The following is an 18,460-nucleotide window of genomic DNA, read 5'->3' as shown; positions in this document are numbered from 1 at the left end:
CATCTCTCTTGTGGAGAAGGGTATGTGATTGTAGTGAGTAGCATTGCTGTTAGACTGCAGTGGGTGAATAATCTGCAATTCAAGATTATTTAGTGAAAATATGTTTCTGAATAATGCTTTCTACCATCTTCAGTTGGGTACAGTAATGGTCTACTCTTACTTAAATATGCCTTAATTGCCTCCAAGTTGTATGGCAACGCAGCATGTTCAAGCATGACTGTGGAGAAGACTAGTGTAAATGGTCCCTCAGCAGCATTGGTTACTGACAACCTTATTTCTGTCCTCTGAATGCTATACTGAATACAGGCTATCCCAAAAAATCAGATGAAAATTCTTAGTCCTCGTGTCCATGTTTCTCAATTACCTACACACAGGATGACTTAACAGAAAATCCCTTGAAACTCTAGGAAAATGTTGGGAATTAATAATCTTATACGTCATGGAAACTGCCATGAGAAGAAAAAAGCTAGACCATACAGAAGGCAATCTTCCCAAGGATTAGTCTATTGTTATGTGAAAATTTCTAAGGATCTCAGTCAATAGCACTCACCGTTTCAAATGACAGGATAATTTATTTTAATAACAAGGAATCTATAAATAAATAGAAGTGGCAGAAGTTTGGAATATGTTGTATGTAGCAAAGTTTCTTTAAAATTATTGGAAAGCCACACTACCAAGAAATATTATAACTGTATCTAATTATGTTCAAACATACATTGTGTTTGCATCAAAGATCAAAAATAAACATGGGACATAAATGTACAGCTGTATTTTATTCTCATTGAATTCCTACTTGTGTCTCTAAACTAAGGAAAACAAACCTTTTTAATGAAACAATGTTTTAACTTAGTTGGGAGCTTTATGACAAAGATAGAAGCGTGTTTCAAATTTCACACATTAAGCATGAATAATTTTTCGTTTTGGTTTTGATAAGCTTACAAATGACAGAGTTGGTCATAAAAATGAGATCTTAGCAACATCTCTCAAAAAAAAAAAATCAGTGGCATTAATGGTATCATTTTTACTGATCTGAATATAGAACTCTGGGAAAAGGTAGCCTAGAAAAAACAATGCAACACCAAACCTGATCCCTTGGCTGGACGGAGCATTGGTTGGCTTCTGACTTGACATGGGATTGAGAAAAGAGGACAGGAAAGAGGACCTTTACAGAGGACTGTAAAGCTGCTTTTCAGTTCTGTAAGGCTGTAGGACTCCGAACTTCTTCCCTGGCAAGCAGCTATTGCTGGAATATAGTGACTTAGTCAACTCTTCTAATTTCTTTTAATTTCTGCTGCCTGGTGCTGGAGGAGGGATAAATGAGTTTTCAGTCTGCTGTCTGCACTGCCCTGCAATCATTGTGCAGAAAGGGAATCTTCGCAGTGTCAACTCCTCTAGCTTTCTGTAGTTTATACCAGTAGAGTATCTACTAAATCACTACTGTATATGCACAACTTTCATTAAGTGAGCAATAGTATCTAGTGAAAGAAATCTAATTAATTGGTAAACAGCATATAGCAAGAAAGCACCTTTATAACTTCATTCCTTTCTCTTGCAAACTCCTTGGAGTTTGCCAGTAAAAAAACCAAGGCATTGTGTCAGATACAGTCAGGGAAGCTCTGAACCATAGGATGTGTTACTGCAGTGCTGGTCTGCAGATGATACAGTCTGCAGCTCTGTAGACTTAATATCTTAATGGTAAATGCCATGTAAACATGTATTCTGGATGAGAAATGGTTTTAAGTGACTGGTTCAGAGCAAGACCAAAGTAGACACACAGTTGTCCGTACCAGTCAACACAAACATGACCAGCAAGGGGAAGGTATGCTCCACACACTTTTTATTCTCCAGGATGTCTTCTCAGAGACAAGAGAATACTCCTTTGGGGGGAATATTTCCATGACATGATCTGCACAGCAATAAACTTAACAAAAGCAAGATTTATTAGAAAAAGTAACTAACTCAATGGGGCAGGGATACAGACAAAGTAAAGCCAGTTTGTTCTGAATAAAAGTGATCTCACAGGAATTTATTTTACTTTAACTAATGCTCTAAATTTGAGTTCACCCCTTTGCTTAATTTGACTCACATTGTCCAAATGTCTCAAGGTAGATGTGGCTAACTTTGTATTCAAAAAGTGTAAAAAAAAAGTGCCCTACTGTTGTTCTCATCTGATAGATTGTCTTGTTTCAGAATCCTTTATGTTCCAGCAAGTGTTGGCAGGAGGAAGACCAGCTCACAGGCTGAAACATAATAGTAAGAGGAAAAAAAGTACTTTCTGTATATCAGTAAGTGCTTTTGCCATTCCAACCACAAACAGGTTTGGGGGGGGGTGTCAGTGTCAAATGTCTATCCCAAGCTTTATAAAGTACTTACTTACTGACAAAGTATAAATCGTGCAACATCTTCTCATCTCAAAACCCAAATGAAGAAATGAATGACCAGCCACACATAAAAGTGAAATCCAAGCCAGACACTCCATTACCCAGAAATGAAAGCTATTCTCCTCCTCTGTTTCCAAAGGTTTGAATAGATGATGAACGAAAGATGGATAATATGATATACCCAAAGGCTCAGCAAGCTTTGAGTAATTTGGAACAAGGATCCGAGAATTTGCACAGCAGCTCCTGCAACACCCTATGCCCTAGGCAAAGAGCTTTCAGTGACTTTCTTGGAGTTAAGGCCGTTCAGTCCACTGACGGGAAGGAACATTAGGTTCTCTGTTAAGTCCGCTGGAAACTGTTCTGTCTAACAGCTAAAATAAATTTTGCAGTTCCTCTGTTTAAATTTTTGATAGGAAAAACAGGAAGGAAGAAGTAGCTGGATGGTATGGTTACCTGCAACATAATTGCAGACAGACATTGAGGATTCCATTGCATATTTCTATATCCTTGTTTATTAGAGGCAGATAAACTATTTCTTTCCAAAAGCAAGTAAACTAAATTTTTTTACCATTTTTGGCTAGCAGGTGACTGCATCCTGTGAAGCTAATCCTGCAAATAAAATCCTCCTATTGAAAAAAAAAGTAAGTCAGAACTGTCTCTTTTGGAGCAAAAGCAGAGGCTAGGACAGTTGAGCTGTTTCCATTTACATGTAAGGACAGACTAAAGACCATCTGTGGAGGAATGGTCACATCATACCCTTCCTGCCAGGCTGTAGCGAGATTTTTCATGCTCTTTCCAGCCAGCAGGCTGCAGAAAACCACTCATAGACTACATTTTCCATCCCAGCAGGCTCCCATGCAAATTTCCACTTGTCGGCGTGGCAGACATACAGACACAATGACATAGTGACTCTGTGACTCCTACAGTCATGAGAATGTGCATGTGAACATGCAGCTCCTCATGCTAGAAATATGCTGCTGATCTGGGTGAAAAGCTACCAGCCATTCCTTGTCCTTATTACTTGTCCCTTCTTTTCCTTCTCCGTCAACATTTATGGCAGCTTCACACTTGCTAACATAACTGTATGTGTTCTGTCAATGAGATTCAGTTTAAAACAAAAAAACAAAACAAACAAACAAAAAAAACCAAAGAAAAATTACTTGTAAACATTTTCAAGATAAAGCGGATCATTTTAACAGAACCTGTTCACCGACTGAGTATATGTGCAGTTCTGTTGGAGTGGGAACTTCTGATGGGAAGTAGCTAAGAAAAGGTGGTGACAGTAACCTCCTAAGCTAAATCAGTAGCAGCTAGAGCAAGGAATGAGGGCAGCAAAGAAAAAGCTTAGGCAGGGGATTAAAAAAAAAACCAACAGAGAAGGGGTATTTCACATTGCCCATAATTCACCTGTGAAACTCATTGCCATGGAATTTTGGTAACACTTAGGCAATTAGAAAAAAAAAATGGGGGGGGCAAATAAAGGGAAGAAAAATTTATCCAAATCCTATTTAAAAATATCTTAGACTCAGAAAGTTCCTGAACTTCAAGTTTCTAGACGCGGGGTGAATATGGCAGGGAAATAACACTTTATGCTCCCTCTGTCCTGACACTCTTCTCTGTACTTCCACTGATCTTTCCTGTTGGAGGAGGATACAGAGCTAGCTGCAGCTGCAGTGCAACCATTCTTATGATTTCAGATTTCACATGATCAGGTCTTGTAAGCACTCTGTGCGAATCTGCAATCACACGTACTAAAACCTATGAAGTTCTTAGCTTTTTCTGAAGTCTGTGGAAGGTACTTGAAAAGTCTAATTACAGTCCTGAAACTGCTAACCTGGCTTATACATATTGGAAATAAATTGTTACCCAGTCTCCCCAGTAGACCACTCCCATTTCTGTGCTTTTTTTATAGTGGGAAGGGAGAGTAATTTAGCTCAAATGAGGGCTTGTATGATTTGACCATTTAAGTGGCTGACTTTTTCCAATCTGCTATGCATGTGCATGTATCATTGTGTTTGCAATTTGGCTTTTTAATGATATGGAATGTTTAGAATCAAACAGATGTTCTTTCTTACTTTCCTTTGAGAAAAGTAATGTGAGTTAGTCTGCAACAAGTGTCCCGATTAAGAAAGAAATGTAAAACTTTTACTTTCTTAGTAGGACTTAATTTAGTCATTCTGAAATATAGAATAGCTACTTCATCTGTTAAACAGTATAGTCTTGGTTATCATCTACTGAAATACATCATTTTCCAGAGCCGTAATAGAAATATAACGAATGGCAAAAAAAAAAAAAAAAAGAGTGTAAGGAAAAGAAAATTATGCTAGGTCCTCTGAAATTGAACATTTTAATGGCAATAGGATGAGGAGATATATGTTGCAAAGACTTCTCACTTGGATTATAATTTTTTTTCTATAAATGGACCATCCTAAATGATATTATGATATTTAGTATGTGAGATTAGATGATTAGCATGAATAAATGTAGAAAAAGCACACAAAAAGACAAATTTCAGGCATTTGGCACTGGAGAAGCAGTACTAACAATACGTATTGACTCACCAAGGCTCCAGTCCAGCAGTTACCAATGTGCTTAAGTTCACATAAGTGATTTTTTCCTGTGGAACTATTTATAAACGTTAGGCTGGGCAGGATCCTAGGATCTTATAACACTGGGGCTAAATTAGTCTTTTACTGAATTCTGGTTTTCTAATTTAGCTTTGGTCACTACCTGAGTAGTGCTACAACAGGTTTTTAAGGGAATCTCAATTACTTAAAAAATAGAATTAACAGTACACTTCCCTTTTGCTTCTCTGGATGGTAAAAAGCTTCCTGGACACTGTCACTATGCACCCAACAGCAGTGAGGACGATCAGCCCCACATTGTGCATGTGCATTACAAATGATGGGTAAAATCAAAGGTAGAGAAGTTCGTATTGCGGTCATTTGATGATCAGCCAGCATCATTTCAATCTTATCCAGAGATCTTGGTCATTTAATTCTATTCTGTGTCCCTGTCCCCACAAGGTGTAACATTTAAAAGAATAAATCAGATACTTGAGAGATGTAGGCTGATGTGGACAAATGTATTGAGGAGCCTAAGGCTCTTTGATTTCCCAGTGCCTTTGTGGGTCTGGACTGTAATGTTGACTATCATCAGCTTACTGAAAATACCACAGAACATACCTCTTTGCTAACTATTTTATTATCCCTAAATGCCTACTGTGGAGAAGAAAAGACAAGATAGATCCCCACAGGACTCGCCATGGAAACACTGATCCTGGGGGGAAAAAGCCACTCAAGATCAGTGGTGTCCACTCTACGCAAGTACAGAAACATTCTGGTGTATTGTATGAAAAAATGTTTGTAGGTGTAAGAATTATAAGCACAAGTATCTGATCATCAACTACTGACAGGGTGAATGTAGCCATTAACTAATTAGCAACAGAATTTGCATAGCCTGCAACTCTCAAACATTTTTATGAATAAATTGATGGTCATCCAAATACTTGCAAATGAATTAATTAAAAGAGATGATAGGATTCTACAGATAATCAAATGAAACTAACCTTTTTTAGTAATTAAAACATTTTACCCTTATGATTACTCACCTAATTCTACTAGGGAGATTATTTTTGTCTGGTTCAGTGGAAAAATCATGACCTGTTACAATATTATATTTTTTTCTGCTCTTTATTTTCTCTTTTATCTCTTGGATGTGCTGGTCTATCCAATGTATAAAAAAATTAATGCATTAGCTTGTTAGTGATTAGCTTCTTAGGCAGGACTTGTGAAAATATAGAGCATTTAAAATTCTGGCTGCTACTGTCTATTTTGACTGCTACAAAATTCACTCATACCCACAACATATTTCTCTTGTCCTGTGGTAATTAATAGGCTAGAAGTGCCAAAAAAAAAAAAAATTATCCCTGTTGCCCTGGCACTATTAGAACAGGAACTATGAGCCTCTAAAAAGTATGAAATACCTTATTCCATGTTTAGAGCTGGTTGCATTATTTGGTGGTTGTGGCCTTGAAGTATTTTGATTTCATCTTAGAAAACAGGGCTGATCTGGATGAATTCCAGCTGAAGCTACAGGAATTGAAGAATTAAGCTACAGAACATAATGAAATGATTCAGTCCCATGCAATCTGATGAGCATCACTGTGTGTAATGGGGTGTGTGTGTGGTTGCATCTGAAGCTGGTTGTATACCATTGATTACAAAAGTACCTTTTACACATAGTGTAAGGTAATTACTTTGTGTGAAAAGCAGACTATTTTAAAGCATTTATTTTAATAAATACATTTAGCACTAGTTTTCTGTACGTGGGTATATTGTTAGTGGGTAGTATTCAAGGCTAAAGTCCTTACCTTTGTGCTGATGCTGAAAACTATCAATTATAAAACACCTAACAATGTTCTACCAACAAGCGCTCTCTGTTAGTGGCACGTTCCTATTCCTCTCTTTAAAAGACAGATATTGCTACGTGCAGGAGCACCGAGACTGGGGTACCATTGTTAGGGCTGATTAAGGGGAGGAGGAACTGTTCAAATTTTAGGGTTCTTTTCTTAGCAGACATCTATTGAACTGAATAGCATTTTGTTTTATATCACACTTTTTATGGCCTAGGTATCTCAGAGCTCTTTACAAAACAGTCTGTTTCAATAATAAATATTACTAGTATAGCGAATGTGTAGGCATCTATTATGTGATCTGCAATAGCTCACGTACACTTTGGCATTTGAACAATGCATTTAGGTAGTAGGGTGATGGGAATACGTAAGATAGTTTTATCTGCAAGTGTTAAAATAAATGTTTAAGAATCTTAGCATTGAAACGAAAAGTAGGAGGAAAATATTTATCCTGCAGTTTGTAATTTGGTAAAATCTACTTAGCATCCACCTGGATACAGACTTGCAGTAGGCAAGAAAAGCCAGGACGGTAATTGTTCGGTGAAGGGATGGAGCTCTTGAAAGAAATAGTCCCAACATGCAAACATCTCACAAGTGGCTTAGGACCACGGTAGAAATGGTCCTTGTCACTGAATTGTCTTTGTTAGAGTGGTGAACCTAAGACTGCATGGAGTAGGTCCACAATTTCAGCTAATTTTGACTGTGCATGGGGAGAAAATAGGAGGGGGCATGTAATAAATGCTGAAGAGGCAGTAAGAAAGGGAGAAGGCAAAAATAAGAAAGCAAGACACTAACGTTTCGGTGCACCTCCTTCCAAAATTGCTGGATCAGTCTCAAACTGTACTGGCACAGAGTTGTTCTCTATGCCCTCTGTAAAATTACTGCATTGCTAGCACAGCCTATGAAAAAACCATGCATCTGCAGCTCAGCCACCACAGTTCACAGTCCAGCAGAGTGGAAACTAGGGGAGACAGTAGAATTAGTAAAATCCTGTATTGTCCCCAGCTGTAAAGATTGTCCTGAATGTGGTCTTTCTTACAGGTACAGATAGGACAGGCTTACAGCTACATGGATGCCTTTCTCTGACTGTGCACCGCAGATGCATTTGCTCTTTCTTTTCTCTAGATTTCTGGCTATCTGTGCCCTAGCTATCTTTTCCTGTAGTCAAGGTCTCTCTCTCTTCTTTCTCAACCTCCATCTGCTCTCATCTCCCTTTCAACTCTTCTCTGGCCCCCCTCCTTCAACCTGGACAACACTGCACCTCTTTTCAAAGCCTTTATTTTTAGAAGAAAATAAAATACATGAAATCTGAATGACTTCAAAACCATATTCTGGTGCTTTCTCTTGCTTCTCAGTCCACTATTGTTGTTCAGACAGTGTATAGAGCACTATATCAAGTAATTGGGTATTATCTTCTGGACTGTAGCTCAGGCACTAAAAATAGCATATTAGTGACCACTTTGTTCCATATGCCTCCTTTATAAAAGGAGCTAACGGCACATTTTCAGATTTTCCATGTTGGAACATTAACTTCTAGCAGAGGTGCTATTCTTTTTGTGGTGAAAGCAAAATAAGTATGAGCTGGATATGATCGTCGCTTCCATGTAATATTGTAAAACTCATTGCCACATGATTATTTTCTGTCACCAGGCTCATACTTGCAAGCTCAGACTGACATGGTCTCCACTGCTGTTGTTTGACAGCATTGCTTTGTTGTTCTACCACTCTTTATCCTGTGCTCTAAAAGACTGTGTTAGGGCACTGACAAAATTGCTCTCATTAAGACAACCACCAAGTGGGCCACTGTTACCAAAGGTGGTGATGATTTAGGTTTTCAGCTAGCAGCATCTCACAGGAATCTGATTATCACAAATGATAAGCAACTGCCTTCTGCAAATCATGCTCCTATAAAGTGTATGACCTGGTTCTCCAAAATTGAGGAACCCAAAATACCTGGTCACTTTTTGAAATCTTCTCTGGGCTGTCCACAATCAGGTAGATGACCTTCAGGACTGGGCAGTGGTTTCTATCTCTTGACGTGTAAAAGGACCAAATGTAGCCCTGAAAAGTTGGCCTGAAGGCCTATTCGTTTGGAGCGTCTCCTCCTGTGTACCCCTTTCTGTTCAGTTGTTGGGGGACCCCTGGAACATGCTTTTATTTCTGAAAGTCCTGGGGGTTATTACCCCGCTCACTTCATCATCAGCTGGTGAGGTTGAGCTCCTGTGCATCACTGCAAGGTGATCTCTTTTTCTTACTGCAGATGTTGAGAAGAAGGATGACCAGCTGACAGTAAAATTGCTTGGTACTGATGAGCCTTTGGCTTTGTTACTGTGGTAAAACATACATCATTTGACAGCTGCTTGTGCATGGAAAAAACCATAGATGATTAACGGTTTCCTATCTTTTCTTGCTACTGATCTTTGCTTATGACAGATGAGACTCAGATGTCTTTTTTTAAGAGGCAGAGAGAGAAAGGGAGAATATTTAAACTTGTTCTCACCTAAGTCTTTTATGTTATCCTAAGGACCTTATTTGTAGTAGAGATTTTTTTCTGAATTTCAGGTCTCCTAAAATGATAAGATCTGTCATTCAGCTTTAAAAGGGAACATATATTCTTCTCCTTCTGGATTTTTTTTTTTTTTCAAAAGGGTGTAATGCTAATTTTACTTATTCAGAAATTAAAATAGCAAACAGTTTATATGAGGTGTTGATAATTACCTATATTACTGTAATGCTGTGACAGATGTTGGCAAAAAGAGGCAGAAAATGCCTACAGCTGTGCACTCCATGACATCCAGTTTATACTCAGACAGAAGGCTAACAGATGTTCTGAACTGTCACTTTGCCTAAATGTTTTTAAAGTCTAAGGACCTGCTTTATAATTCACTAGAGCCTCGTTTGGTTTCACAGAGGTCCTCAGAATTCCCATCTGTGACAATTAATGTCGAAGACTTTTATAAATCAACCCCTGTCCTTATTAGCCCTCTGCAAATAGATATTGTGTATCTGTATGCTCCTGAGACCTCTATTTTTTGTGACCTAGTTATTAGTTTCTACAACTTGTATATAACATAACTGTTGTTTCGAGCAGAAAGAGAATTGGATGACATGAATACAGCTAGAGCAACAGAGTCGAAAGATTGCTGATGTACATTTGACTGACCTCAGAATACCTATGTTAAAATCTTCTTTACTCTCTTCGCCAACACTATGGTCATTTCTAAGGTGGCTGTAAAATGCGAACAACTTCAAACTACTTGTTTTCCCAAAGGAAAATATAAATGTTGGTGGTATTAAAATACAGCACTTAAGCACGTTCAGCTGCCAGAGATATTCCTATTCCTAGAGAATACTCTTGTTCCAAAATGGTTAAACCATTTAAGGGATAGTTTAAAATACAAATCAAGTTTCATGTATTAAATTATGTTCTTTCAAAATTGAGATGTTATAAAAGTGATATGTATGTAGCATGTGCATGTAGAAAAACTGAGATTTAAAATAGTGCTCGGTCTTTAAGCTCCACCCAAATTTTCCAGCATACCTTTAGATAAGCAAAAAATGTTTCCAGTGTAAAGCAACTTAATACTTTATTGATAGTTGCCATTTCTTTTTAAAAGCTGGATTCCTGTTATACAGTAGTTTAATAGTTTAAACATTGTGCTAACATAATCAGTGTTTGGCCTTTTCTGTTCCCCAATCCTGTATAGCAGCAGAACTCCAAATTGTACATCTTTCTGGGTTTGTTTCTAAATTACTCCCCACACTTAATTACGAGGATGAGAGGGATGCCTTATTCCTCTTTGTTATAGGCTAAGCTCTCAGTAATCCCAAACAAAAGAGCCAGTTCTGGAAGATATAGGATTTGCTAGCAGGATTATGGTCTCATAGATAATGATGTGCAGTCAGCAGAAGCGAAGCTTTATTTTAATTCAAATAAGCTAGTAAACAAACCACTGACAAGTCTGCTGGTGAGAGTAACTGGCTTCTGTTGCCACATTGGCAGCTAAATTATAGAAAATCTATTATACCCTGTTCACCATATGTTTAATTTAATACAGATACAAATTAAACTATCCACAGTGCCTATTAAAATAACAATACATATTTTTAAAATATATGAATGTTTTAAGATACATTCTCCTGACCTTAAGGAGAGCAATGCTGATTTGGGAGACTACAGCAAAACACATGCTATAGTCAACAGATTCTCTTCAACAACAACAACAGTGATTTGAAAACCCCGGAATATTAATAGTACAGTTTTGTAACAGATAATGAGGTTAATTGGGGTGTTTTACCTTCTAAGCATCTGCTCTTACACATTTCCCTCCCCCTAGGTTCCTGGGCCTTGGATTTGATAGAAGTGGTTAATATCTAATCCGTTGTATACTTTTTAATTCAGTGCCAGCTACGGTATGAGGGTTTTGCTCTTTTCCTGCTGCAAATAGCTATCCATCATTTCTGCATATTCTCATTTATTAATGTTCTTTCAAATAACCTGGATTTCTTGACCTGTCAGGAACCTTGGAATCGCTACTGTGTAATACTGGTGGAGGGTTTCAAATTATGCAGAGGGATTCCTCTTTAGGGCCTATGTTGTTCAGAGGAAGAAGTGTTGAGCACAACATGTTGCGGCCAGCTACAGATCCTGATTGTTATCTTGAGTTCTATAATGGCTAGAGTGAAACCTACCTTTTTTCCAGGTATTTGAAAAAAATGAGAATAATAGGAGGCAAATATTGTGAGGGTCTATCTAAATCTGGGTGTTTACAAACAAACTGAACTTTGCTCATAAAGTCACTAAGTCACTGCAGGTTATGGGTATCAGCAGACGTTAGTGTGATGAGGTGGTGATGGTAGACTACTCAAAACCATACAGAAACCACAGAGGAAAAAATTAACCTCCCCAAATTCACCCTGTATCTTAAGTGAATGATGATGAAGAAAGTACCAGGCAGAATATTGCCAGCAAAGAACTCCCTGGACTTCACTGGGAGCCTCCTGCCAAGACTAACGCTCTCCCTTCCAGTTCCAGTCTCTTAAGAGCAACCATAAGTGTGTAATGAAAACGTAAGTTTTGAGACATGGCCTGCGTGTAGGCTATGGATTGTCACCTTACTCCATGGTAATATATTCAGAATTTAGCAATCAAAATTATGTTTCTCACATCATTTAAGATGTAAAAACACATGCAAACTCCGTGTGTGGAAGTATGTGTGAAGGGAGTCTCTGACTCCTATAAATGTGCAGTGTTAGATGCCACATGTGTACCAGGCACTAGGTTGTATACTATCATATGTATAGTGTATAGTATGTGCATGGGTATGAGAGGTACAGTGTAAAGTGTATATATACACTGCGTGTACACGTATGCACATTGTCTACTTATTTTTTGTTGTCATTTGCCAAAACATTTTCAGAATCAATATCTATTTGTAATGCAGACATAACATAGACAGAAATGTAATAGTTATTGCAAACAAGTTTCACTTCTTTGATAAATTCATCTTTAGTATGTAAAAGAAGTCCAGTTCCAAAGAAAGTTGCCGTCTAAAGAATTGAATATATGAAGGTGTCAAGTGCCAGAGATATTTGGACAAAATACTTACAGAATATTACTGGTGCTATACTTTCTGCTCTTCTTCCCAGGAGAAATTAATCCTATACCATGTGGTCATCTTTCAGTAGAAGGATATTTGACACCACAGCTACACATAGCAACTGACAGCAAAAATATTGCAGTAAATGTTGAGGTAATAAATGAACAGGTCTCGGGTCTCTCGTAGCAATCATGAAAAAACCTAAGTAGATGAAAAGTCTCCAGTTCTAGGAGGCACATCTAAAGTTCTTGCATACATTTCTATGCAGTGAAAGGCCTGCCCGCTATGCAAACCTGCAGCTCCTTGAGAGCCGCTCTTGTAAGCCCAAGCTTCTTTGCTTTTAAGTAACTGGATCTTTTACCGTCGCATCCCGGACGGGTGGGGGGACCAACGGAAAAAACCCTGCTGCCGGTGTGCCCCAAATGTTCTTTTAAGGCTGCAAGGTGGTGGGGAAGCTTGTCCAACCTTTCCGAGGACTGTGTATCCATGCGTGCGTACCGGTGCGCAGGTAGCGCACCGGAACTCTCACGCGTCCCTTGTTGGTTCGAAACGCCTCAACACCGGTCAAATGAACCGAGAGGACGAGAACTTCTGGAAACGATCATTCGGGAAGCCCTTTCCCCCCGGGAGAAAAGCCCCAGGGGAAACGGGGGGGGGGGGGGGGCAGCGAGGGAGCTCCCTGACGCAAGGGACGTGGGCGCCGCGACTTTTCCCCGCGGCCCGGAGCCGGAGGGCGCGGGGGCGGCTGGCGGGGGCGGTGGGGACCGCTCTCCCCACCCGGGCTGGGCGCCGGCGCAGCCCCTGCGGACCGGTCAGGCCCTCCCCGCTCGCCGCCGCCGCCGGGTGCGGAGCGGAGCGGCGCGGCGGGGCCGCCCGGGAGCCGCCCCGCCCCGTTCGGGTCCCGCCTGGCCGGCGGCAGCCGTGGACAGGCGGTGACTCGAGGCAGCCCGCCGGCATTAAACTTTAACCCTCTTGTCAGCGAGCCAGAATGCGAAACGAGGGCTTGTCCCGTTTCGCGTTAACTTTAATTCCTGCGGGGAAGATTAACTTCGGAGCGGCGGGGCCGTGGGCGGCTGGAGCCGGGCAGAGGTTACGGCTGAGCAGTTGTCAGAGCCAGGGCGGATACAGCAAGTGCAGAAATACGGGCTGGGGGCGAGAAATGCCGGCAGCAGCCTGGCTCTTCCCTCTCCTTTTAAGCGGGTTCAGTGGTTTGTCCTGGGTGGGAACCCCAAAATTCAGACACGATTTATTTTCTGGGCACAGCTGTGGGTCAGACACCTGCACTCAGGCCCTCTACGGGAGAGAGTGTCTGGCAACACCTTACTGGTCTTTTCTGTTTGGATATGCAACAGAGAGCTATAGATATATTTCGCGAATTTGGAGTGATCCGTTATTTTTATCTACGCACCTGGGTGCAGGTGGGTTTTTTCCGAGTCTAAAATGAATTGTGAAAGCCAAAACCTAGGATATTCATTTTACCACCCTGTGGGATCGGTCTCGGCACAGAGACTTAAGGGTACCAATGTCCGTGAGGGAGCCCAGCCCTCCGCAGACCAGGGCGGAAAATGCATGTTGAGGTGCGAGTTTCTTTTAGAGCCCTTCCAACCCGTGGTTCACTCTTTATCTTTTTTTTTTTTTTTCTCTTCCCCTCCAGAAAGTCTTAGAAATTACTGCAGAGCGTTAGAAAGTTGCAGCCACCCGGTCCACGCACTGACGATTTCGTTTCGGGTTATCTGCAAAATGAGCTTTAAGCCAATTTCGTGCTTCAGGCTAAAGAGAGGGATTCGTGTTTCCCTCCTAGATGCGTGGCATTCCTGGAATCTCTTTGTCAGCTTGCCGTAGGATGCTGCTGTAATTTGCCTGGAAACTCTCTCCAAAATTTGTATACGGCAGTTAAGAACGATGTAAAATTCCTGAGCCATCGGGATGTTTTGTCTGGAGAGAAAAAAATCATCTTTCCTTCATAAGACGGTATTAAATTGTTCAGAGTCTGGTTCCTGTTTAACCCAAAGAACCACCGCAACAAAATGCACATTTCCTGCTAATCCCTTTCCTTCACTGCTCTGAGAAATAAAACACCTCTTCAGGAGAAGCGGTACTTTCTTCTCGAATCTTACCAGTTTAGGAAAGTTCTTGCACGATTTCCTGAACTTTGGCACGTTTGGATCTTTTATGCCACTTCCACACCCACTCACCCACACCCCCCCTTTACATGTAGAGGCTATTGCAAAATGACAGGAGGTTGCTCGGACTATGTGCGTGGAGGTGAGCTCTGCCACCCTCCCTGCAAGCCTTCTCTTGGCGTTAAGCCTGGCAAGAAAACTCCCCCCGTCCCCTGGAGGCACGGCCCCCCCCCCGTGCGGAGGCGTGCGGGGACGGGCGGGCTGGCCGGGACCGCTGCGGCCGGGCGCTGCCGGCGGGGACGCGGCCGCCGCTCCGCGGCCGCCCCGAGCCGCCCCGGCGAGGTTCCCCGCACCCTCCCCGCTCCGGCGGAGCGAGCTGGCGCGAAGATGTTTATCCTGAGATGGAAAATGGGTTGTTGAAAAACAAGCCATGTGCAAATAGTTTAATTTTCCGTTTTGATGCTTATCTTTGTCTCCCGAATTTCATCGGAGAGGCTTTAATTGGCGTGTGGGTAATAGTTCCTAAATAATCCCTTATTAGATGACTTCAGACAAGTTGTGAACCAATAACGTCTTAGTCCCAAAAGTGAAAGTAGAATTTGAAGGCGTGGGTCAGTTTTTGTCAAAGGGCTCATTTGAGCATCTTTTAGTTCGCTGAAAAAGCTAATTAAAGAATGTTTGAAGGTTAAAGTCATTATTCCGTGCTGTTGTCGTGCTACAAGTGAGCCGAGTTTTGTGAAAACACAAAGGGCAGAAGTCACAGAGGTGGATTACTGTCAGTCCGGGCTACAGAGGCACAGAGAACTGTGGCATTAATTCCTATAGAAAGGTAGACAAACACAGTCACTGACTAACAACTTTCCCGCAGAGCCCTATTGTCTAAGCACTTTCTTTTGCTTTGGGGCTCTCTTCGAGTTGCTACAGTCGCCACCGGATCCAAAACTAGGTAACGGGGAGCCTTTGGGGCGCAGAACCCTTGACCTGTGAAACAATTTCCAAGAGAGAAGTAGCTGCGCGTCTTGGCGTTTCCCTCTAACATTTATTCCCCCCCCTGCCCCCCCCCCCAGCGGTGCTAATTTATTCATTACTTCGCAGAAAGTTAGCGACGCACAGGAACTCTGCTAGAGCCCGCAGCACCCTCGGTGCTCGCGAACTCCCAGTTTGCCGCTGCCCGGTGCGCTCCGCAGGCTGCGGCTCCGGCGCTGCGGAGGGGCCAGATCAGGAGCCTCCTTTGCGGGAACGACTCTGGAGGGTCCGGGGAACTTTGCGGGCGGCCGCCCCGCGCCCCAGCCGCGCTGCGCGGGAGCTGCGCGCCGCGGAGGGTGCCGGAGCGCAGCGACGCGACGCGTGTCCGCCCGCCGGGAAATCCCGTGGGCTAATCCCGGCGGCCGTTAGTCCCAGTTTGCGCCTTTGTGTGTGCGTGTGCGTGGACAGCAGATCGCAAACCACCACACACAAAGCTCCGCGCATACAGCGCACAGCCGGGGCTCCTCAGCCTCGCCTCTCCATCGCCCGCTGCCTTCGCCTCCGAGCTGGTTTGCCCCGCTCGCTCTTACTTACAGTCTAGATTTTTAGGTCTGGCTACGACTACAGATCTCCCCAAATTCAAAGAAACAGATGTTTGGGCTGATTAGGGATGGGGCGCGGGGGGGAGGGGAGGAGGGATCCCTGCAGCTGCAACTCAAAGAAATACATTGATAAAATATTTCAGTGGTAATAAATACGCAGAGATCAGCTCGACCTTGCGAGGTCTTTATTTTAATTTTTCCCCCCTATATACAAAAATCTTTATCAAACCTCTATTCTATGGCTTCAATAAACAGAACCCATTACCTCACGGCAGCTTTTGTTGGCCTGTATACAAGCGAGAACAAAATGGTTATTCAGGAGAACGCTTTCGATTTTTATTGTGTGTAGTATGCACAAAGAGCAGTGTTATTGTATTAAAAAGAACCATCTGTAGCAGAAACAATGGCATCAAATTATCTTTGAATACCCACTGCAAAAATATAAAGCTTTTTTATTATTCTTCTGCTGTACGGTGGGGGACAGAGAAGTGACTTTTTTGTTGTTGTGGGTGCATTCTTATAACACACACACACAAAATCAGCCATTTGGATTTTTTAAGCCATAAACGATTTTTTCCCCTCTTGTTCCAGGGACTGCAGTTAAAAGCTAGGGCTAGGACTTGGAGGATGTGTAGGCAAACGGAAGGAGAGCCGGGGGAAGAAAAACCGAAATGGATTCATTCTCTGTCCTGGATGGAGGAGGAGAGGAGAAGAGAAGGGGACGTGCGAGCTTCCTTCAACTGCCTCTGTCCGGTGAAAAGTGCTCAGACCCCCGGGGCTGAGCCGGGCTCAGGAGTCCGCGCGGACTTTCGCTTTAAGCTGCCAATCAAACCGCTAACTAGCCACCACCCTGCTCTGGCACCGACATGTAAGTAGCTGCAGCACAACTTTGACATTCACAGTTTTTCCCCCCTCCTCCCCCGTGACCTTTAAAACGATCTGGAAATGTAGCTCCCACCTACGACCCGCCGCTCTGAGCTCCACAGCGTTAACCCCGGGGACTCGTGTGCGGGTTTGGGCTCGGCTGAAATTGCGCGGTAGCTGATCGCGACCGTACCGCTGGGCAGAAGCGCTCCCCGTCCACAGGCTGCCTCTGCCCTGCCTGCCCCTCTCCCCCGGAGCACACGGCCCGGGGCGGGGGGGGGGGGAGCCGCTGGGCTGGAGCAGAGCCGGGACGCTCCCCCGCCGCCCCGGGGCGTTTCAGACGGGGCCGCTGTTTTGACGTTCCCCCGTGGGGTGAGCCGCGGAGCGAGGGGGGCAGCTCCCAGCTGCGCAGCGCGCATCCCGCTCGGCGGCAGGCATTAAAACATCTCGCCGCTTCGAGAGACGGCGCCGTCGATTTCCTTTGCCGGCAGGTGCCTCCGGCTGGGGCGCTCCGCAGGGGCGGCCGGGGCCGTGCGCGGGGTGCGGTGCAGCGGCCCGGGCGGGGGTTACCTGGGCGCGCAGGGGCGCGCAGCGCTGGCGCGGCACCCACGGCGGCTGCTCTTTGGCGCCCCCTGTCGGCGCCGCGCAGCCCGCACCCTCCTGCCGGCGAGGCGGCGGCGCTCCCCGCCTGCGCCGCGGGTTTGCAGCCCCTCTGCCGGGGAAAGGGCGGGGCAGTAGGGGGGTGTTCAGCCCCGGCGGGGCTCCCCGGGCCCGAAAGAAGAGTTACACCGGAGGGGAGACGCAGCGCATCCCCGGGCAGGGCTCTGGCTGGGCGGGGGGGCCGTGCCCGGGGAAATTGAGAATAAATCAATACATTTAACTGCCTCGGTCTAACGCTGCCTTCTGATGCACGGCAATTTGGGTTGGGAAAAGATCGATTTTGACATTTTGGCTCATTATAATACCATTTAAAGGGAAGCGCTCTTTTTATTTACAGTTAGCAAAGTTGAGGTTGGATTTTCCCTCTCCCCCCCCCCCCCTTTTTTTTGGTAAGAATTTGGTAGATAAAGGTTAATCTTGGGCTGAATGATAGAGCTGTGATTGACAAGAGAAAAGGTGTTGAGGGCAGGTCGAGCTGTCTTATTTACAGCCCACTGCTTGCTATAGAGCCTTTGTTAGGACTGGAAAGCTAATTTAGTGCTGATCAAAAGCACCACAGAGTTAAAGGACTGGTAATGACTGCTAATTTCATTTCAGCCTCATACATCCCCAACTGCTGTAATTAAAGACGTGCTATTTAAATACAGGTGAAGAGTTTTTGTAGTAGGGGGAAAGTGGGTAGCTGGTTACAATTTTATTTATGGTTAATACGGTAAAAGATCAACATTTGATTTATGATTTTAGCGATTTGCTTTTGTGCGGTATTCTGCCTCTCCAGAGCAGAGCTGTGTGGCAGGGGCCGGTCGTGTAGAGGCAGGGCGAGGACAGCGCGCCGCAAAGGCGGGATGCG

At 43.5% G+C, this 18,460-nt stretch overlaps 1 long non-coding RNA gene across 2 annotated transcripts in view; it reads left to right on the top strand.

Annotated features, from left to right (window-relative positions):
• LOC128148948 (uncharacterized) overlaps positions 1 to 18,460 on the top strand; it is a 309,803-nt gene that overhangs the window by 244,118 nt on the left and 47,225 nt on the right. For both annotated transcript variants that reach the window (XR_008237474.1, XR_008237475.1), the window contains one exon: positions 16,678 to 16,954. This is a non-coding gene — a long non-coding RNA (uncharacterized LOC128148948). The remainder of the gene's footprint in view (positions 1 to 16,677; positions 16,955 to 18,460) is intronic.

Source organism: Harpia harpyja, chromosome 12 (assembly GCF_026419915.1).
Source record: "Harpia harpyja isolate bHarHar1 chromosome 12, bHarHar1 primary haplotype, whole genome shotgun sequence".
Classification (NCBI taxonomy): Eukaryota; Metazoa; Chordata; class Aves; order Accipitriformes; family Accipitridae; genus Harpia; species Harpia harpyja.
Note: the sequence above shows the minus strand (reverse complement) of the source record. Positions and strands in the feature narration are given on the sequence as shown.